The following is a 23,224-nucleotide window of genomic DNA, read 5'->3' on the forward strand; positions in this document are numbered from 1 at the left end:
CAACAAAACACTACTGAAATATTCCAACACTTGCATTTAAAATAAATAAATTTAAAATGAAATTTGAAAAATCAAGAAAATGTAACTGTGACAAGGTAAACCCCAACCAAACACTACTGAAATATTCCAACTCTTGCATTTCAACGAAAGAAATTCAAAATGAACTTTGAAAAATCAAGAGAATGTAACTGTGACAAGGTAAACCACAACCAAACACCACTGAAATATTCCAACTCTTGCATTTCAACGAAAGAAATTCAAAATCAACTTTGAAAAATCAATAAAATGTAACTGTGATAAGGTAAACCACAACCAAACACTACTGAAATATTTCAACTCTTGCATATCAACGAAAGTTCAAAATGAACTTTGAAATATCAATAGAATGTAAATGTGAATAGCTAAAACAAAACAAAAAAATAATGAAATATACAAAATATTGAAAAACAGTTAAAGAAATAAAAAATGAACTTTGAAATATCAAGAAAATGTAACTGTGACAAAGTAAACCACAACCAAACACAACTGAAATATTCCAACTCTTGCATTTCAATGAAAGAAATTCAAAATGAACTTTGAAAAATCAAGAAAATGTAACTGTGACAAGGTAAACCACAACCAAACACTACTGAAATATTCCAACTCTTGCATTTCAACGAAAGAAATTCAAAATGAACTTTGAAAAATCAAGAAAATGTAACTGTGACAAGGTAAACCACAACCAAACACTACTGAAATATTCCAACTCTTGCATTTCAACGAAAGAAATTCAAAATGAACTTTGAAAAATCAAGAAAATCTAACTGTGACAAGGTAAACCACAACCAAACACTACTGTAATATTCCAACTCTTGCATTTCAATGAAAGAAATTCAACATGAACTTTGACAAAAAAAGAAAATGTAAATGTGACACGGTAAACACCACCCAAACACTACTGAAATATTCCAACTCATGCATTTCAACGAAAGAAATTCAAAATGAACTTTAAAAAATCAAGAAAATCTAACTGTGACAAGGTAAACCACAACCAAACACCACTGAAATATTCCAACTCTTGCATTTCAATGAAAGAAATTCAAAATGAACTTTGAAAAATCAAGAAAATGTAACTGTGACAAGGTAAACCACAACCAAACACTACTGAAATATTTCAAATCTTGCATTTCAACGAAAGAAATTCAAAATTAACTTTGAAAAATAAAGAAAATGTAACTGTGACAAGGTAAACCACAACCAAACACTACTGAAATATTCCAACTCTTGCATTTCAGCGAAAGAAATTCAAAATGAACTTTGAAAAATCAAGAAAATGTAACTGTGACAAGGTAAAACCCCTTAAAGTTCTCTTAAAAGATACAAAAACTATTGATTTAACACAAAAATTTCGTTTTTAATGACCACCAAGTAAAGGAAAACCACACGGAATTAGGCAACTGAGTCTCTCAAACCCATTAAATCTCTTTTAAAAGATACAAAAACTACTTATATAACACAAAAATTTAATTTTTAATGACTACCAAGTAAAGAAAAATCACACGGAATCAGGCAATTGAGTCTCTCACTCCCCTTAAAGTTCTTTTAAAATATACAAAACTACTTATTTAACACACAAATTTTGTTTTTAATGTCCATCACGTAAAGAAAAAATCACACTGACTTATGCAACTGACTCTCTCAATCCCCGTAAAGCTCTTTTAAAACTGTGACAAGCTAAACCCCGACAAAGCACTACTCTCGTGGAAATCAATCCCCATTTAACTCATCCCCCGTGCCACTGAACCCCCTGGTAACTGAACCCCTGGCTAACCGAACCCCCCGTGGCACTGTACCCCCGGGAACGGAACTCTCAGGCAACTCAACCCGCCATGCAACCCAGCTCCCTCAAAACACTTTTCAGCCATTTCTTTTTAAATTGACAATACTTTTCAAACGTTACTTATGTATTATACAGACCACATCAGCGAGGTAAAGCTAGGTCAAGTCACAATGTCATTCTATCGTTACTTTTCAATTAAGCTATTGAATACTTTGTAGCAATGTCTCTTGTAAGCGTCAAATCTATTAAGTATCTGAGCTTATTATTTGTATTGTTGATGCAAGCATCCCATTCTTTAATTACCCGTGAGGCATTCTTAACCATCGCAATACCTTTACTCAAATATCTTTTCGCAAAAAATTCGCTAATCTCGTAAACTAAAGAAGTAATTATCCTTTTCAAAAAACAATAGTCCTTCTATTAATGAACCCATGAAACGAAACTAGTCTTATAGCATCACACAATCTTTACTAATATGAATTGTAAAAAAAAACTATTCCTTTTATTCAAACCCTAATCACCAATCAAGTTATACTCGTTCCTCTTTGAAAGAGTGTAATGCCCCTGTAGAATAGAATACCTATCAGAAAAACCGGAAGGAACATAAAGGCCGCAATATGGTACCTAGGACTATACTGCGGTAAAAGATAGTGAAACACTTAGGGGCCGGGGGAGGTCACCATGAAGCTGAGCAAAAGTAAAACATGCACATGAAAGAATGTATAGTGACTCAAGATCAAGTAATGGTATAACTAATGAACGATTAGTTTCCTGAATGAGGTTTCTAGCTTTATTGTAAACCTAAGAAAGTGGTTTTAACAGTGACCGAAAAGTAAGGAGATCTTTACTTTATTTTTGGAAAACTTATTTTGTGGAAAAAGTTTTTAATTAATTACAGAAAAGATCAAAATAATGTTTATATTTCCCGGGCTGGGGGCTGTTAGTTCTCTGGAAAGGGGGTGTATATTACGGGCGTTCAAGACACTATACGGGGGAAAAAATATTCGGAACTTGCCACGCTTCCCAAGTATTCTTACGACCAATAATAGAAGGTATGGCTCCTTTTGGTAAAAGCCGAAAAAAAACAGAGGATCTTAGGAGAAAATGAGATATTAAGAAATAGATAAAATGAGAAAAAAGATAAAATAGATAAAATGAGAAAAAAGAGAAAATAGATAAAATGAAATACTGCCACGGGACCGAGATAACTACGCCAATGGAAGTTTATACAGTATTTACTCAATAAAAGAAAATACCTCTAACAGAACTCTTGAAAAAAATTAGTGCAGATCAAGTCTTGAAAGTAGGTTACAATTCTCATTCGTTGCATTTTGTTTCTTTTTTTTTTTGCAAAAAGTTAGATGGCTATTAAGCTACCTGTTTATTTAATGCAAATCTGCCTTATATATCCTACTTTCAGAAAGCAGGATTTTCATGTGTTCCTTAGGTAATTCCGTGCTAAATCAAAACAAGGTGAACAATAAAAAAAGAAGATTTTGAAGAAGGATTTTGTCAAACAGGATAAAGAATTGGATGCATCCACAGAGTTTTGACTTTTAGTTTTCTACCGTTAATTTACATCTCTTATCCAAGTTCTACAAGTTATGGAAAGACCTCCCAGTCGGCAGTCGGTTCTAAATAATACAGCCACGCAAACTAAAAAAAAAGCCTACGATGGAGGAGATGCCGCGCTGCTGCGCGTCAGCAAGGCACGAGTAGTTTTTCTCAAGCACAGTGATTTATATTAAGAAATGGTTGATATTTTGTAATCAATACACTAAACTAATCTTAAAACTAAAACAAGATAACCTAAAATAATAGAGGTCAATTAGTGATAATTATAAATTATAGTTAATTTTTTTGCTTTGCGTTTCACAAAATTCAACTTTGTTGAAACCAAGCAAAGCCGACGGGCTTTGTGAGACAAATCTCTACTGATCAAAAGTCTAGACTGTCAACGAATTGCGAGTCATTAGCCGGTCCCTTTGGATGAGAAATCAGCTTTAAACGATGATGAATGGTCACAATTTCCAAAATTCAAGGTGCCAAAATCATAACAGAAGTAAAGTCAAGAATAGGTGTATCTAAGGGGTAGATTCAAACGTTCCTAGAGGGCCCTTTGGGACGGACATTAGGCATTTCAAATTATCTCTTACTCTGTCGACAGCTAAATAGCTCACAATAGGTACATTCCTACTTTTATTTTGACTTTTGTGGAAGTCAAATATTTAAGTAAGTAAATTAATATAGGGAACAATTACTCACATCCTGACAATACAAATCCAAGCGCTTAGTTATGCATGAAGCTTTTGACTGTGGTGGATAATTGTAAGTCATTTAAAGAGAAAAATATGCTTAGAAGCGATAAGAAAGTGGACTCTAGCCTTTACAAAGCCTTTAGTACATGAGACAGGCCTGAAGTAGCTGTCCATGAATCAAATTTGTAAGCAATTTGTTTTAAAATGGATAATTAAAAATTTAGAATATAAAATAGAATTGATTAGAATTAGAAAGTGAGATAAATATTTTCCAAAATAAGCTCCTTTTGCAGCTGAACCAGGAACAGTTGGTCAAATATAACTGAATTACTTATCAGCTTCTACAGAGAACAATTAAAGTGAAATGAACGACAAATTCGTACAAATATGAGTAAAACATTTACACAAATGACCTACGACCAAGCCAAGGGGGACCTTCTGAATTTTAACGAAGAATCTTTGTTTCTATTGCAGTGAGGGTCATCCATAAGTGGACCCCTCACTAAGAGGGGCCTTCTAAATTTTAACGAAGAATCTCTGTTTCTAGTGCAGTTAGGGTTACGCCTAATATTCACATTGTTTTACATTTTGAAACGAGGGGGTCGATGCAAGTAATCTATTTATAAATGAGTCAGCATCATAAATAATTTTAATTAGTGCTCATATATTATGCAGATTTTTTTAAGGTTTTGTTTGTCCCCCGCCCCCAAAAAAAAAATCCTGGATACGAGTGTGCGAGCAGATATAAAATGTGTTCAAGGCAGGAATTTACGCGGGGAGGGGGAGGGGGATTTTCATCCTGGGCTCCCAGCTAAATTTTGTTGAATTTCTGAGCTCTTATTTCCTCATTTTTTTTTCTAGATATAAATGGCTATATAAGCATCTAATTTATCAATTCAATATAAAATTGAGTTCTCGGGATTTTCTATTGTTTTAAGACGAATTACTACAATAATTATTCGATGGGAAGTCCAAAAATATCTTCTATTCCTCAGACGGTTCTCGTATATTTGTCACACGCAAAGATCAGCTTTTTCTATCAAATACGTTGGAGTGAAATTATGAAACAGTATTCCGCTGGAAATAAAAGATTCTGTTTCAGTTCCGTCATTTCGATATAATTATAAGAAACATCTTCTTTCTACTAGTACAAATAAATAATGTTCAGGTGGATTCTCTCTTTTTTATGTAGTGCGCAGTGTCTTTTTTTTTTTTTTTTTTTTTTTTTTAACGCTTTGTTGTTTTGTCAATAAACAGTGATAATATTTATATGAATACTCGAGTTCTCCAGGGGCTACATTTGGGCCCTAGGGAGCATTGATTAGTCCCTGGAGTTGTCTTTTATTTGTGTGTTTATATTCAATAAAGTCAGTCAAATCCTAAAAAAATTTTAGCATTGATTAAGAATGGCATTTCTTTGTGATTTCCCTTGGGTAAAGTCCATCTGGTGGACTAGATGGCACTGTAAAAAGATTGGTGTAAGAAGCTACTCTACACAGGCCTTTTGAGGGCCAAATTCTTACCCCCTTCCGGCTTCCGGCTTTTTTTAAGAATTAAAAGAATTACAAGTTTGTTTGTTTTTTATTGGATGGAAACCTGTACTTACTTGGTAAAAACTTCTCAGATTTTAAGGTTGCAATTTTGCTAGTGTTTTAAGCTCACACCAATCAATAATATATATTTTTCAAAATTTAAAAAGATAGCATTTTTCAGAATTGCTCTCAGAAAAAAGAAATACTTTTTCAGCAAAAACATTTTATTTTCAAATGTACTCGTGTTGCATACCGTCTTAAAACTTATTTAAAAAGCAATAATTTAACACAGATATCATGTCTATATATTAGGAGCTGATGTACTCTTCTTTAAAGATAGTAATCTTTCTTAATACCCACGTTTTTTTTTCAAAATTTAGCAGTTTATAACTAAAGAAATACGAGAAACGAATCTGAAACTCAATTAATAAACTAATGTTATAGCCTAGAATAAGCGTACAAAAACTACAAGTAGTTCTGAAAAGGTCGGGTTGTCAGCTCTGTTGATCCGAAATGGACTGGCTCTATTTTTTTTTTTTTTTTTTTTTTTTTTACAAATGAATAAACAACCACACTGACAATAAAAGTTACAAAAGAATTCACATGACGGCTTGTCCTGCATTTTGGAGGGTTTTGGAGGTTTGGTGGTTTGGAGGTTTTGTGACGGATGTAATCCACTTCTGGCTCAGTCTAATCCCCCCCCTTTTAGCCACCTCAATATTTTCATTCAGATAGTTTCTATCATGCACTTGTGGGCCCCACACAGGCCACGCATATTCTAGGACAAGGCATATATAAGTTATGTAAATGGTATTACACTGGGATTAGAAAACCAATATTCGTAAACAAATAAATGAGTGCACTGCAAGACTATACTTTTCCACCATACCGGTAACATAATCGCAAATCGAGCAGCCGGCACTGAAAGTGATACCCAAGATTACGAAAACGGAGGCAGTTGGATACCCCGGCTCTGGAAATAGGAGGTTTCGCTCCAGTGGATTCAACCTCCTCAGTTTGCTTTCCTTTAAGTTGAGTTTGGAGGGTATGCCAAGATCGTCCACATATTTGAATCTCCCTTCAAATTCCAAGAGAATGTGATTAATTGCTACTAATAACAAAGGGGCTGTTAGCTTCGTACCTTGCGGCGCGCGGCATTTCAGCTCAGGCCACTCGGAATCGAGGTCATCCGGTACGAGAGAGTAGACGCACTGGTTGCGATTTCGTGGAAAGTCAATGAACAAAAGCAGGATATACTTTCTGGCACCTATATTTTTAGGTTATTTACTGTTGTGCAGTGGCAGATTAGCTAAAACGCTTTGCGTTAGCCGACTAGAAGTGAGTCAACGATGATACTCTTTCTGTCTAACCACTCAGTAATCAGATGGTAAAGACACAATATGTAATGCTCAGTGCTTCACTCTTTCAGCCAATAATATCGAAAACGAGCAAGCGCTAGGTGCATTGTGACAAGGAGCTCTCGATAAATAAATCTTTTAGTCCCGTTAGTTGGAATAAAAATTTGTCGGATATGAAAGAGGTTTAGTCAGAAAGATGACATACTCGATCAGAAGTTATGATAAAGAAAAAAAAGGAATTAATAAGGTTATCTTATCACAAAAGAAACCCACCACTTGACAATAAAAAGTGTCAAAACTAAAATAAGGGCATAACTTACAACCCTTGCCCCGAGGGTTTTATGGGAGTTGTCAAACTTGTCATCCTCAAAGACCTAATTTCCAGAACTTTCAACTACGTTGAACAGAATGGCTATCTCAAAATTTTGATTGGATCTGTTTGGGGAACGGGTGGGCGTGAGAGGGGGATTTGTTGACCTACAATCACTTTCAACTATTAAAAAGGGCATTAGTCCTTTGAAAATTGAAATTCCCAAATTGAAAGGGCACTTAAACACTAGATAAAGCCACCCATTAAACCTTGAACCTACTTCGGAGACATTCTTTCCATTAGAACAACAATGCTGAAGAGAAATGGTACGGTAGTCTTGTAATAACATTCCCCTTTTTTAAAGGGGAATGTTTTTAAAATATACATACATCATCAGAATGCCTGTTAAATTACAAGGAAAATTAAAAGACCAATTAAGATTTTTTTTTTTTTTTTTTTACTTTCACTATCATGAAAAGTCCTTGATAAGTTTATGCAAATACGGATCAATTTTTACCATTTTACATAGGGAAAGATTTTTTGGATTGAGGTAAGTTTGCTCTAAAGGTAGTCTTACCTTCATTGGTATTCATTCCCCTTTTAAATCAAAGAATATGGGAAAAACTTACAAGAAAAGAAATTGGCGCTAGTGTCAAAAAGACACACACTAACGTCATTTCACCTTGGGCAATTTTGTTTGCCTCTAAACTGCAGCAAACATGTCCTAATAAGAAAACAGAATAACTTTATCGCACGCTCAAATATTATGCGTAGCGCAGGTACTGATGTTCTGGTTCTCTCTTTCCGGCCAGGATTGCAACGCGTGATTAGGGGCAAAATCATGGGACGTTTCCTGTATTTTTCCGCTGGATTTCTCCAGGTACCCATTTGGAGCTGGGTTGACATTTGGAGCTGGGAGCCGAGTTTACAGAGTCGCACCAACGGACCCTGTTAGAAACCAAACAAGCAACGACACTGGTCCTAAAACCCCTGCCTTAAAGAATACAGGATTGCAAGTACTGTGGGAACTTATCAAAACGTGTCATAGATATTTTAAAATTTATGGGAGGAAAAGAAAGCAGAATTCAGTTACCAGTAGGCCTATCATATTAAGGTCATCTACCCTACTCAACCTGCTAAGATTCTTTTAAGCTACCCTAGGATAACTTTGTTATGTACCCTAGGATAGCAGTTTGGCTTTAAATAATTCTTGAAAACCATTGTTAATCATCACACAGAGAGTAATTTCAGCTTGAATCCTATAATATAGTAGATTAATTACATCAATCATCCAATTTTCTTTGATTTTTTTTAATTTTTTAAAAGTCACATAACACTACACTGTTGTATCCTTAGTATTTTTTTAATGCCGAACTTCCTATGTTAGGTGTCGCCACGAATCCAATTCTTTTAAGGGGGTAATGACAACAAAATTCTTTACCAATATAAAAATAACAAGATTTTCAACTGAAAGTTAGGAGCAACATTAAAACTTAAAATTAACAGAAATTATTTCGTATATGAGGGGGGTCGCCCCTTCCCCAATCCTCACTATTCACGCGAAAGTCGTAGAGTTCTTCAAAAATACTCCTCATTCAAATCTTTCTTAAAGAATCTTGACAGAAATTCAAACTTTAGCGTAAAGAGCAAGGGTTAAGAAAGAAGCATCCCCCCTCATATATGAAATAATTGCCGACCATTTTAATTTTTAATGTTGCTCCTTACTCTCGGTTGAAAAGCCCATTTTTATTCAATTTCCGACCGCTTGTAAAATCACCCCAGGAAATCCCCTTCCCTCCTTTAAAAAATTCCCCAGGGAAATTCCCTCCCGTAAATTTCTCCCCTGGAACATCTCCCCAAAACAATTCCCCCGGAACATCTCCAAATGTAAAATTGAGCCGCCAAAGAGAAAGTAAGATAAATAAAAAGAATTTCGTAAAGGAATTCTGGCGAATTCCCCCTAGAAAATTCACCCCCCCCCCGAAAACTTTCCTACGACGTAAAATTCTCCCCGGGAGAGCCCTTCCCCCTGAAAAACGTCTGTATACTTTCCAATAACAAATAGGCCTAGAAAAAGAGCACTAGAACTTTTTATTTCCATTTGAATGAGTCCTCTTCCAATATTTTAGGACCATTGGTTCGATACGATCATCCCTGGGGAAAACAACGGAACGAAAAAAAAAAAAAATAAACACACATCCGCGATCTTCCTTCTGGCAAAAAAAATGCAAAGTTCCAAATTTCTGTAGATAGGAGCTTGGCATCTCTACAGTAGGGTCCCCTGATACGCTTATTCTGATAGTATAATCATAATTAAGATCATCTGAGTTTGGGAGGGGGGTGTTTCCCTCCCTTTTCGAAAATAAGAAAATTTTCCCAGGCTCATAGCTTTTGGTCGGTAACATTATACTTAATGAATTGTATGCATTTGAAATCAGCATAAAAATTCAGTTTCTCTTGATTTATCGATTGTTATCACGATTCCGTTTCTTAGAGTTTCGGATACTATTGGGCCGAGTCACTCTTCAATTTCAGTTCGTTACCACAAACTGTTTGATTATTAACCTAACTTCTTTTAATGTTGCTGTGAAAGCGCTCTGAAGTCTGTCTGGTTTTTTTTGTTAAAATCGGCTTCCAAATTAACTTTTTCATTCCCTTTCCACATGCCAAGCATTTAAAAAGTTTGTTAATATATATTCTGTCCACCTTGCAGAAGAAAGTGGCAGAAAGTATGGGAAAAATGGATGGAAGGCTATTGAAATTTTAAAGCATTTAGCCAACAAAAACAGAACTTGGATTTACTTAAGATCATTAAAGAATATTTAGTGAAGTTATGATGATAAGAATGAAATAAAAGCTTTGTTGCTGTTTCCACTCGTTTTAATAGAAGCTTACGTCCCATTACCCTATGATTGGGTGTTTCGATGGGGAGTAGTCATGGCTACTTCAAAGACCATTAGCTTTGAAATGACAAATAGCGTTTTAGTTTTACGTTTACAGTTTTAGGTTGGAATTTAAAATCCTTGCAAGACAGTTAAAGGTCTTGAAAGGTTTTCGAATAGTTTCCAAAATATATATAAAGAATGTTCTGAGTACGAAGTGCCAAAATCCATAACAAGACTTACCTAATAGTGAAACAAAAATTTAAAAAATTTCACTTTCGCCTCAAAATGAACTACAAAATAAGATTATTGATTCCTGGCTACCAGGAAAAATAAAAACAAATTTAATACTAAAATGAAAGTAATGGACGGTCGTGACATCTAACTATTCAAGGACAGATCCTGCATCACGGCCGCCTAAAAGCCCTCACAATTGGTATTTTACCAATACCGTACCAAAATAAAGCTAGCGCTAGTTCGAGCTAATCAGATTTTCATAGGCTTTCCTGATTGGATGAAAAATTCTATGGAAAGAATTTTGATAGGCTAAAATTAGCGCTAGGTAATTATCGGTATTATTAAAATCCCATTGTAAATGGGCCTTAATGCTTCCCTATTTAGACTTAAAACATACCAATTTGTCCTGGTAGAGAGAATAAAAAAATATTTTAAAGTTTTTTTTATATTTGCAGATAGAGTATTAAAAAATGTATGTTTATTTACCCCCCCCCCCTTCCTAATGGGCAAGGCTGTTTTAGGAGAGATCTGCGCTTCCTGTACATGAACAAGTCACCCGAGACACATATTCACGATACAAACATTGTTTTTACTCGAGGCCGTAGGGTACAATTAGGGGAGGAGGGGCCAATGCTAGATATTGCAAATTCATTTTTTTGGTATCTTAATACTTTTCTGGTAATACTTTTCTGGTATTCTCATTGAAAAAATAAAAAGGACAAAAAAATGCCCCTTGGATTTTAAAAAGTATATTCCTCCCCTTATATTTTCATGAATTGATGTCCCTGCCCGAGCTTTAAATAAAAAAGAAGAAATCGGAGGGACAACCGTTTCTCAGCCTGAGATTCACGACCCCTTAGGAGGGTAGTAATTTAATAAACAAGCGGTCAATGTCAACCATACAAAAATTTAATCCGACATCATATTTTATTTATTGTTTTATAGATCTATGTCGAATGAATGGGATAGCTCATTAATAAGAATTAAACAACTCATTGAACAACAACAAAAGATAATTACAAAAAAAGACCCCAAAACCAGAAGCGTTTCATATTCAGTTTCAGTTGCCAAATGATTTCCTTTTTGAGACGACTCGGGAAGAGCATTCCAAAGAATACGTACAGCGTCTAGTCGAAGGATCGAAATCATATATTACTACCGGATTAAGAGAAATTTCAATATTATTAAGTGGCAAAGATGATAAGTAGATTGACCAGAGACAAACCGTGGAGTATATTTAAGGATCTTGGCACCATCAACATGGAATCGAAGAAAAGGATTAGATTACGTGGAAGAGTATCAATTGTACCTAGCCAAGATCAAGTAACGCTGTAGCCACCGAAGAATTGATTTCCCGGAAAAACTTCTTCCCCTTTATCATGAACCTTTGTAATTGGCTTGAAATAAGAAGAAAAAATCGACGTTTTTTTTTATCGGACAATAACAGGGATTCAACTGAATTAAACAGTGAAACAAGACTCTCAAAATCAACGCAGCGAAAATATCTTTGAACGTCCTTAGAGTGCCAAAACTACTGTATGTTTGTATTTTGAACAAATCATGACAGTTCTTATAAGGTTGGCTCTGTTCCAGAAGGAGAACTGACAAACTAACAGGTAGGTCATCAGGTCAGCTACTTCAGCATCTTGCAGTGGTGCTCGAAGAGGTGCCAACTTTAAGAAATAACGTACACCACCAGCCACATGACAAGCGTGACGAAAGTTATCCAAACGTTGCATAGACTGTGCAAAGCGTGGCGGAACTATTTCAAGCGTCGTGGGGACTTTGCCGAACGTGGCAGACCAGTGCGGCACACGTGGTCCTTGAAGATGCTCAGAAGGTGGCGGAAAGTGGGCAAGTACTCAATGGCGTCAATTCACGAAAATTTCGGGGGAGGGGCAAAATGCATTTTCAATGTCTAAGGGGGATTTATTTTGTCGTTTTTTTTTAATGAAGACACGAAAAAAACATTTCTTAATTAAAAACAACACCAAAGGTTAATTTCAAAAATCTAAGGGGCACAAGCTCCTCTGCCCTCATCCAATTGATGAGACAAGCCTTTTGTAAGGTGCATTTTAATCAAGTGAGGACAAAACTGTGACATTCGAAAAAAAAAATTAAAAATTCGACAATTATAAAGAAAATGGATAAACTAGTAGCTAAATTCAGAGTTAGATGAGAATCAGTAGTCGATTTTCCACTTAACTGTATTTCATTGATGTGAGTAATTCTAATTTTGTAGTTCTTATGTTTGTTTATCTGAGCTAACACGTTTGTGTGTCCCAGGTAAGAAGTTTTCTTTTTGTTTCTTTTATTTTTTTCGTGTTTTTTTTTTCAGAGTTCATTTTGTTTCGTTTGTCTGAGGCCATGTTGTTATCCTGCCTTTGAACGGTGTAATTGGAACAAGTTAGAGTTATCTTGCATTGTGTATCTTTTAAGTGTGAGTATTGTGAGTTATAGTATTTTAAAATGTGCATTAGGTCAATTAAGGTTCGTTTTCTATTATGAGTGAATTTTTTTTCCCCCTTTTTGCTTCGTGTTTTTGCCGAGTGAGTATATTATTGTTGTCTATATGTAGCTCTTGTCTTGTTTTTTCTTTTTTCATTTTACTCTTCTTGTGTGCATTTTTGCATTTAGAGAGTACAAATAAATTGTTTTATTATTATTAAATTTAACACGAGAATTGAAAATAGTGGTTCAGCATGCACGAGTTACTAGCTGAATCAAATATGGAATTTTCCCAAAATCATGACTTCCTATTCGGCTTAAAGGCTTAGCAATACGTATGTACACAGCACTAAATAGAAGCAATAATCTTACTGAATTGAATTAATTTAATAAACTGTATATTATGATTTTAGAAATGTGTCTTTAAAAAACGTGCCTATGGTATTCGAGAGGTATAGGCCTAATTATAGCCCCTCCCCCCACATTCCCCTGCAGGCATCCACGACAGTGCTTCCACTTTCCCACTTATTTTCCGGGGTGTTCTCGAGTGAAAATCGGGTTCTCCAGAGCTGTATATTATAATATTAAAGATAGCGCATATTATGGAAACTCTTCCCAGGAATTTCCTCTTCCAAGGAAATTCTTGCCCCTTTCCCTGTTCTTCACCTGCAGGTATCCAAACTAATCCTCTATTACCCGCAAATATTCTAGGGTTTTCTGCAATGAAAACTGGATTCATAAAAATCTCCAGAAAAGTAATGAAAATGTAAACTATCGACTTGTATTTTACGTTAAAGTTCGCGTATTTACGAACGTTCATTTATGGGAGAATTCGGAGAACACAAATATCATCCAGGAAATCTGGAAAAGTCCCGAAAAACCCGGGTATTGGAAGCACTAATCCTCACAAGAAAAAGAAACATTAATGGTTTCTTTATGTACCATACTTTGTTCTTTACTAAGTTTAAGCCATCTCTACGGTCATATAGTCCCTGTTTTATTTTAAAATTGTGTCTTCGAGAGCCTTTATGGCACAGTGAATAGCTTGTTGGTATTCTACTCCGAAGGTGGCAGGTTCAATTCCTGCTATGAAGTTCTCTGTAAAATATTGATTTTGTTTTAATTGTTTGTTTTTTTATTATAAAAGCACGTATTTTAGAGTGCCCAGCTATCTGAGTGGGAAAAAAACGGAAAAAAGATGTTCTCAATGCAGAATATCATAGTTAAAGCAACTTTTCTTGTTTTTCAAGCCAATGGATTTCCTTCACTATTCACGCATATAAACTACCTTTTGTTTCGTCATAATACAAATACTATAATCTTAACTACGATGGTACAATGGTAAGCATATGTGCTTGTAACTAGTGGTTATGACAGCATCGTTCATCAAGATTGGCCATAAAAATGCAATTTTTAGTGGAATAATTGTTTCTATTTAAAATTTAAAAAAAAAATAATATGGCACTAGATCTAGTAATTTCCTTTAAAATGAGCGAGCCATTGAACAACTCTCTACGATGTTCCGGTGCCAAGCTGTCTGTGGGAAAGAAAAAAAATACCGTTTAGGCAGAATGCTGTAGTAGCTGCCACTGTTCTTTGTTTTCAAGCCAACATAAATCTTTTGGTGTTCAAGCCAAGGGACAGAAAGTTTCTTATATAGGGGTTTGGACAAGGCAGTTCTTATGGTGTACTTTTGTTTTTATCTGACTCTATTTTTAGGAGTTGTGTGTTATTATATTTCTTAACATTGGATGTGATCATCTCTTACTAGGATGCTAGCTCCCGCTGCAACCCCAATTTTATTTAAAATTTTCAGGAATTAATCTAGATTCAGTTAACAAATGAGATTTTTTTTAAAACCCTACAAGAATTACTGCATTTTACATAACTGTATCTACATGCTTTGTATAATGTTAAAAATACTATTTCCATTTTCGAATGCAATAAAATGTTAATAACATTAGCCACTACAGTGCTATAGAAAAATGCCGTCTTTGGTACAAAAATAATTTTATTTTGAAGACTATTTTGTTTTTAATTACAAAAGGCACTATATGTAGCAATTTCCTTTAAAATGAGCCATTAAACAACTCTATAATGTTCCAGTGTCAAGCTAGCTGCAGAAAAGAAAGAAAAAAAAAGATGCCAAATATGAAGAATATCATGGTTTCAGCCATTTTTTTTTATTTTGAAGCCAAGGGACGGTAAGTTTTCTATATCGAGGTTTCGGACAAGGCGGTTCTAATAGTATTCTTCGTTTTTTTTTATCTGATTTTAGCTTTAGAAGTTATGGACTATTTAATTTTTTTTCTATGGGGCATGATCGTCTCTTACTAGGTTGCTAGCTATTGCTGCAAGCCGGATGGGCGTATTTTACGCCATTCTTTGAACTTGGAATCCTTCCTACATTAAAGCTCATTTTGAGCGTTTTACATGCTGAATTATTTATGTTTGAATAAAAAAAACTGAATATTTCAATAATCACTAGAGAGTGGATATTAAGTCCCAATTAATTCTGTTTAATATTATTTGGTGATTTGACCAAACGAATTTTTCTTTTCTGAGCGTCCATGTTTCACAAACTTCAAATATTTGCCAATAAATGTTGCTATTTCTGTGAACATCCAATTAATTTTGTTTAATATTATTTGGTGATTTGACCAAAGGAATTTTTCTTTTCTGAGCATCCATGTTTCGCAAACTTCAAATATTTGCCAATAAACGTTGCCATTTCTGTGAACAAACCAGCCTAACTTTAAACCTTGTAAGTTCATAAAATGTTATGTTCGTGAAGCCCTTAAAGCATGAAAGCATGGAAAATGGACAAGTAGGCCTTTCCAAGATAATGAAAAACATTTTGCAGGATCGTCACCTTACAAAACTTATTAGCTAACAATTCTTTGTTGGCCTAACAATTTAGCCTAACGTATGTTAGCCAAGCATGATTAAATTCCCTCCCCCAAGAAAAAATCTCCTATATTTGTCATGAAATTCGCTGGTTTTCGACGTAATAACTTAAACTAGGTATTCTTTTCCCAGACAACAATGCCTTTCTATGACGAACAAATAAACGTTCAAATGTGGACAAATCCAATAATTTAGACAGTGAAAACAGTTACAAAAGTAACTATAATAAGACTTTTGACACTATAAATAGACACTATATATAGCCACTATAATATAGACACTATATAATAGACACTATAAATAGACTTTTGTACCTGTTTTCACTGTCTAAATAAATGGAGTTATCCCCATTTGAAGGTTTGTTAAACTCACCGGTTTTCCCCAATTCCCAAAATGACCCCCTCACTCTCTGACATATACTCTAATATATTTGCCAAGCCCTACCTCTGTAAAGTCTGAATTTATATGAGCCTCCTTTTACAACAGAAAAATATTTTGATTTTAAAGTAGCTTTTAAACTGGACTATTTTAAAAGGCTACTTAAAAAGAAACTTTACAAAACAGCTAACTTTAAAAGATCATACTTGTTTGTGAGACCGTGCAACTAAAATTGGATTATTTTAAAGTAACACATAAAAGTCCAATTATGAATTTGCAGTAGGCTACATTTTATGACAAACATCTACTCATAATGTAAAGCTGAAATTATTAGGGATAATTTGAACACAATTGGGCCCATAAATAGCATTTGGTTTTCAGGGGGGGGGGACAAAACTTAAAAAAGACAGTACTAGAAATAGGCATGGTGGATGGAAAATACAGGTACAGTTTTAAGGTTAAGGGAGACACCCTCAGACTACATACCTTCATTAAATATTAATTTTTGAAAACAAAGTTTTTACCTACAGAAGTAAAGAGCAAAGTTAAACCTTAAAATGACCAAAAATTACTGCTTCATCGATTACACAAGATATATCCACACTAACACTGAAAACACAACCCCTCCCCAACAAAAAGGATGTTATCTTAGGAATAGCAAATTTTATGACTAGCCTGCACAAAATAAAAAGTAGTTTATAAGTCTCTCAACAGACTTTCAATGACTATGACTGCAAGATTTTAGATTTCTAGGCCTATTGGCCTATGCAATAGGCCTATTGGAAAATATAATGAGTCTAGTGTATTTGAGCTAGTTTTGTAGATATATCTTGCATAGTCGGTAAAGCAATAGGTTTCAACCAAGGGCGTATCCAGGACTTTTGTTAAAGAGGGGGGAGGGGCCACAAAAAAATACCCCCCTCCAGGATATGACCGTTTTAGCTTGGCCCTTCACTTCCATAAGAAAAGCTTCGTTTTTGAAATCCATTTTTGCTTGTTCTTTTAAATATGTACAATATAGTTTACGAAAAGTTTTTGAAGGGTAGTAAATATAGGTTTTATTTCTGACATATATTAAACCTTTGCACAAGAAATGTACAACTTAGTTATGTAAATAATGAGTCGGGAGGTATGTTACTATTGGTTTCTTTAAGATTTACACAAAAAAATTCAAAACTTTTCATAAAACTGAAAATAAACAAATACCATTTTATTCATTAGGTAGATTTCCTCCCAAGCACATTTTTTTTAGGTTTCACTTACTAATGGGGTGGGAGTGTAGATTAGGGGGAAATTGTAAACCTTAATTGAGGATTTTCTACCATGAAGACTACAACAGAACCCCATTATGCTTCCCAGCCTTTCTGCTCCATTTGGCAGTCTGGCACTTCACAAAGGAGTTACATAGACATATTTAGATGAGGCAGTCGCTTCTAATTCGTATTTATAAGAGGCAATAGCGTTCTAGATAGACCCAGCAGAAAAATTCAAATCTAACAAACAACACAATTCAAACAATTGCAGCAAAAGATCATTTTTAATTTGCGGCCAGTTGTCAGTCTCTTTGATAGCTGACTTCACTCAAATCCAGCAGAAACACCCATAGACATGAGGTTTCAAGCTCTGCTGAACAATGAGTAAGGCTTTTCCTCTTTAGGGGTCTTTAATTTCAAATTGATAGTAAAAGGCTACAAATTTCCTTTTAGAATTTACATTGTCATGGCATTTTGACTCTCTTTAGGCAAAAATTCAAGTTAGCCCATGTGACAAAAATGACAGAAAAATGCTACTTTTGTGGGGTTTGTCAAGATGGAGAGCTCAAATCCTTCTGTTTAAGGTTCTAAACCATGAAAATGAATTGGCCTTTTAAGAATTCCAATTCTCCAGCATTTTGGCTATTTTTGGGCAAAATTTAATGTTTTGTGGCATAAAATGGCAGAGAATGCCACACTGTTGTGGTTTGACAAGATCAGGGGCTCAAAGGCCTTCTGCGTAGGGATTTAAACCATGGAAAATCCTTAGAATTTCTATCTTCTTGGATTTGAAGTTTGGCACCACAAAATGGCAGAAGATGTCACTTTGTTGTGTCATGATCTCTTTTGTTGCTTAAAAAAGCCCCTAGATTGGCAATTTCCCTTCAAATGATTGGCAATTTACCAATATTCAATAACAACTGGCTCAATACAATAACCCCTCCCTTGGTAAAAAATAAAAAGGAAAAAGGAGGTACATCAGTGCTTCCCAAGCAAAAAAGTGATTTCTCTCCATGTTCAAGATGGAGGGGGGGGTTAAATCTCCAGATTAGCTATTTTTGCCATGGCAATTTCAGCAATGCCTTTTTCATTTTGATCTTACAACATTTTCGAGAGGTTTCAGTATCTTTCTCAAAATTTCCCATAAATTTTGTTTTCACAACAAACTTTGCTATTAAGGTTAATCAAAATAATAGTTACCCTTCCTTCTAACATCAAAAAACGTCCCTAATTGTAATAAATATTAAGATATACCAGGATTTTATTTATTAAACACATACAAAATAAATAGCCCACCACAAAAAGGTTTGATAAAGCAGATCTTTGGAAGGAGGCTAGTTTTACCAAGAACAAAAAGAGAGATACTTTTAGATTGCTAATTTTATGTTCATTTTTATAGCTTGGTTTACATTTTTATAATTCATCACTAACCCCCTCCCTAATGATCTTTTTATAGCCCGAGGCTATGTAAAAAAAAACCACTAATATAATAACTTATGGAAACTGATTCAGAAACAGATAAACAAGGGAGAAAAACAAGGAAATAATATTCATTGATACTTTTTACACATTATAAAGAAAGAATTACATCATTTATGTGTTTTTTTTATATAGCCTAGGGCTATATGAGATCAGTAGAGGGGGCTGTTGATTGAATGGCAAAAACGTGAGAAAAAAACAAAAAATTAGCAATTTTAAAATATCTCTTTTTTTATTCTAGCATATCTCCTTCTAGAGATCTGCTATCCTAAGCTTTCATCTTTTCTAGTGTCAAAAATGATTTCTTAGCCCTTGACTTGGGATGATCAATGCCAAATCTTATGCTTGAAAGTTGAAGATTGTTAAACAAAAAATTATGAATGGCAACTTATGCTTTTGATTTTAATTTTAATGACAAGTTTAACTATAATGTAGCCAAGAAGAGGAAAACAAAGAATTTAGGAGGAAGGGGGCAAACAAGTGTTTCTCTAGTGCTAACCTGAAAGAATGCCAAGTCTTCTTATGAAATTCAAATAACAATGTACACCATGAATAGTATTGGTAAATTTTTGTCCAGAGTAACAATCTTGCTTTCTATAATTGGTAATGTTGGTAATTCTAGTCAATCACAATAAAACAGGTAGGCAAGGCATCTCTAAAGATACAACAACCTAAACCAATGCATCAGTTGGTTTAAAAAATTTGTATAATGTGGCCCAGAAATCCACTGGTAAATAATAAAAAACTAAAGAAAATAAGAGCAAGAATGAAGCTGTATAAGGCCAACAAAAATACTGGACATGGGACAAAACATATACAAATATTTTGGGAGGACAGCCATTTCCCTTCTTCAGCACTATACAAGAAAGTTAATGACAAAAAGCAAACATCAAAGAAAGCAAAAAGAAATAAAAACCCAAAATTGAAGAATTTAAAACCTAACAACACAAAAAAAAGATAAAATCTGAATTAATAGAATTAAAAACTTAAAAGCCCAAAAACCTAACTCAAAAGCAAGCCACTCACTAATAGTCCTACCTGTAATACACAATAAACAATGTCTTCATTACATACTAGACAAGTGACTGAGATTCTTTCAAACAAAACTAAGAAAAAAAAACTAAGGAAAAAACTACATCACATTGTGTCCAATTTTAATCAAAGCTTTTTAGCACAAACTCTTTTAGATCTGAGGGGTTAGGAACTTGTGTCATTCAGTGAATATGAAAAACTCACAGTAAATTTTTCTTTTTCATGATGAGTTTACTAGCCAGAAGATTAACCAACTACTCCATTGCCTTACATCTTCCCCTTACAAGTTTCATTTTGAGCCCTTAAAGGGACCTCTAATTCCTTATTTCATTGTAATTAAGATAAAACCCATTATTTGATTCAAAATCTAATAATATTTAATATTTTATAGTTATGTATTCTAAACACATTGATAAATTACGATACAATTTGACAAACTAGACCAATTTGTGAATTTTTTTCTGCCATTTTATTTTTTAACATTGTTGATAGTTCACAGGGTCTTTTTTGTAGCATGGATGAGACAAAGTACTTCTATTTTGCAAAATTGATAGAAAATGAGTATTGCTTTAAGACACAAATTTGAAAAAAATATTTGGAAATGAACAAAAGTAAATCATGGCATATTAAAGTTTGGCTTCATCCCCAAAATATAAGTTCAAGAAGTACAAATCCAATGCCCAATTTTCAATATGTTCTACATAAATATTTTCTAGTAGCCAGGAGAGGGCTGTACCCATCAGTAGACCATTACTTTGCTGGTAAAAAGAATTATGGAATTAGAAATACATTGAGTACTTGTTACAGAATTTAACCAAGGTCACTGTAAATTCTAAGGTAAACTGTAAATTTCTATCATATATATTAAGGTGATCTAAAAATCCCTAAGTTCATTCTCCCCATAACTCTAAATTTTGAATTTTACACTTGAGTGAGTGGTGCATAGGCTAATACACAAGTACCAAAATTCCTTCCCCCAACAGAAATTGAAAAAATAAAACTAAAATAAAATTCTCAAATTTGGAAGGCCTCTTTTTTCATGGGGGTATTTTCCACAGGGGGGTGTGTGTTTTTCAGGGGGTAATCACCCGGAGGGGGTAAATGCCATCCACCAGACTGGCCATGATACCCTTACACTGATCATAGGCATATTTTAAACAGTGAGTGCTACAAAGATGTGCTTATATACCGGTATAGAAAAACCAAGAGTTTTACTATAAAAAAAAGAATGATTACTATTTTACTAATATTTTTACAAATCACTATTAATTTTACTATTCAATTTAAACCATTTATTTGTAATTTATTTAGAATTATTTGTTGATTAGATATTAATTATTTGTTGATTTATTAAAAGATCAATATCTTTAATTCACAAATTCTGGTATCTTGACTAAATTCCTGTTCAGGTTCAGGTGCCAAAAGTTAAGTTTCATTATTATGAAAGAAAAGCAAGCAAAATTCATAATAGGATGTGGTAAGCTTTATCAAGCTTGTTGTACTATTGCTTGGGCATAAGCATGCCCTTGAGAGTATTTACTCTACACCCTAAATTGGGTTCTGGTTTCCTTTAGATAGGCTATATAAATAATGACCTATAGGCCTATTGAGTTTATCTAAGAATTGAATTAAATTCTGAATTGGTTCTGAACAAGTTTCATAGCAGTTCTTAAAGAGAAAACAAAAACAGAAATTCTTTTTCTTTGATTAGGTTATAAGTCATTATTCTAAAGATATCAGAATTCAACCTCTTTCAAATTTTTCCTTCTGTAAATTTTTTGAATTTGCGCAAAAAGTCAAAAATCATAGAATACATAAAAAATGCCGGTCGGCCATTTCTTTTTATACGTAAATATTGCAATTATTTTTTAATAGTAAAATGTGATGTAAAAATGATTTTTTGCCTATAGTCCTAATAAGATGTAAACTGAAATAAGAAAATAGATAAATTCTAAATTATTTAATAGAAAATACTGAGAATAACTTAATAACTATTGTGGCGAATTGCCAAAATGTCGCACGGTAATAAAACTCACTTTCTCTCTCAGATTAATTAAATGGAAATAGTAAGGAGATATTTATACAATACAAAGAAGTAAATATATAGAAAAAAATAAACTATTCAATTTTGCTGCACATTCACTCGGACCCAGTCTCTTTTTTTACTCTCTTTTTTTTACTCTCATATTTACTCTCTTTAAAGGAACAATTTTAAATGTATTTATGTATATATGTTAAAAGAAATTCTACAAAACGGCTTCACATATTTTTAATTTTTCTTTAATTTGTATTCTGAGACCTTCTGGCCTGACAAAAACGATCTAGATAGGTCATAATTTTGCGAAATTTTGTTTAGAGCCTAAATTTTGGAAAAAATATTCATGTGAGTGATTCCATATTTATGAGCATATTTCAACTGTACAAATTGTATCATTTTACCTCCAGGAGACGTCTTATCGTTTTTAGTATTTATGACGCATGCAAAATTACACAAGATGACAAATGGCTCTGGACAGCTAAAGAAAAAGGCATGGAACAATAAGGCCAGGACTTACGCTGAGGCTTACTAGGCCCAGGCCTAGAGGTGCAAGAAAAACTCGGCGATTTTTTTTTCTTAACAAAACTGGACTAATATGATTTATCGCTAAAGTGCCAGGTGCACTTTGCTGCTGCGCTGCCTATTCATAGAAAATTGATTTTAAAACAACACAGGAATTCCGTAGCCGCTTATGAAATGTTAGGTATCTCCCAACAATGGCAGCTGAGAGCTCGGTATCACCTTTCTCTTGCACCTCTCTCATCACTTATCAGTGGTCTTCTGTTGAGGGTTTTCACGAGCGCTTGGGCCCAGGGGTTCCAAAGACTTAAATCTGCCCCTATGAAAGAGAAACAGCAAAAGTCACATTGAATTCAAAGGAAAATATTACACAACGACATCAATGTGCTTATATTTTCTATTGAGTTTGCAAAATAAAAATAGAAATTGCATTGGAATAAAATTTTGAACTGCTGAGTTTTCAAGATTTAGTAAAATTATATATCAAATATTCAGTTTATTTTAAATAGTTATTTTCCCAGTCGTCTTGATTATTATAGTGATTTTAATTTATTTTTCGTAGGTATTTTGAAAAACAAATCTATAGCGTTCCAGATACATATAGTTTTAATTAAATCACAAATGATGTAACAAGTTTTAACTTTTACGGTTAGGGAAAGGGGAAAGAGTCCCTACTGGCGGTGTTGAGCTCCGTTTCATGGTCCTTCAGCCACGAAGTGCAATGGGAATTGGGGGGGGGGGCAGCCGCCCTGTGCTATAAGTTTTTATAATTTC

General features: G+C 34.1%; 1 protein-coding gene across 1 annotated transcript in view; it reads right to left on the reverse strand.

Annotated features, from left to right (window-relative positions):
* The window catches only part of LOC148948300 (zinc transporter ZIP1-like), a 160,875-nt gene extending 139,224 nt beyond the window's left edge, over nt 1–21,651 (reverse strand). Inside the window, exon 1 of the mRNA XM_089094280.1 lies at nt 21,642–21,651. The gene's annotated coding sequence lies outside the window, so the exon portion shown is untranslated. The remainder of the gene's footprint in view (nt 1–21,641) is intronic.
* Between the last annotated feature and the right edge of the window lie 1,573 nt (nt 21,652–23,224).

Source organism: Artemia sp. Qi Xiang Cuo, chromosome 9, assembly GCF_049724085.1.
Source record: "Artemia sp. Qi Xiang Cuo chromosome 9, ASM4972408v1, whole genome shotgun sequence".
In the NCBI taxonomy this organism is placed as follows: Eukaryota; Metazoa; Arthropoda; class Branchiopoda; order Anostraca; family Artemiidae; genus Artemia; species Artemia sp. Qi Xiang Cuo.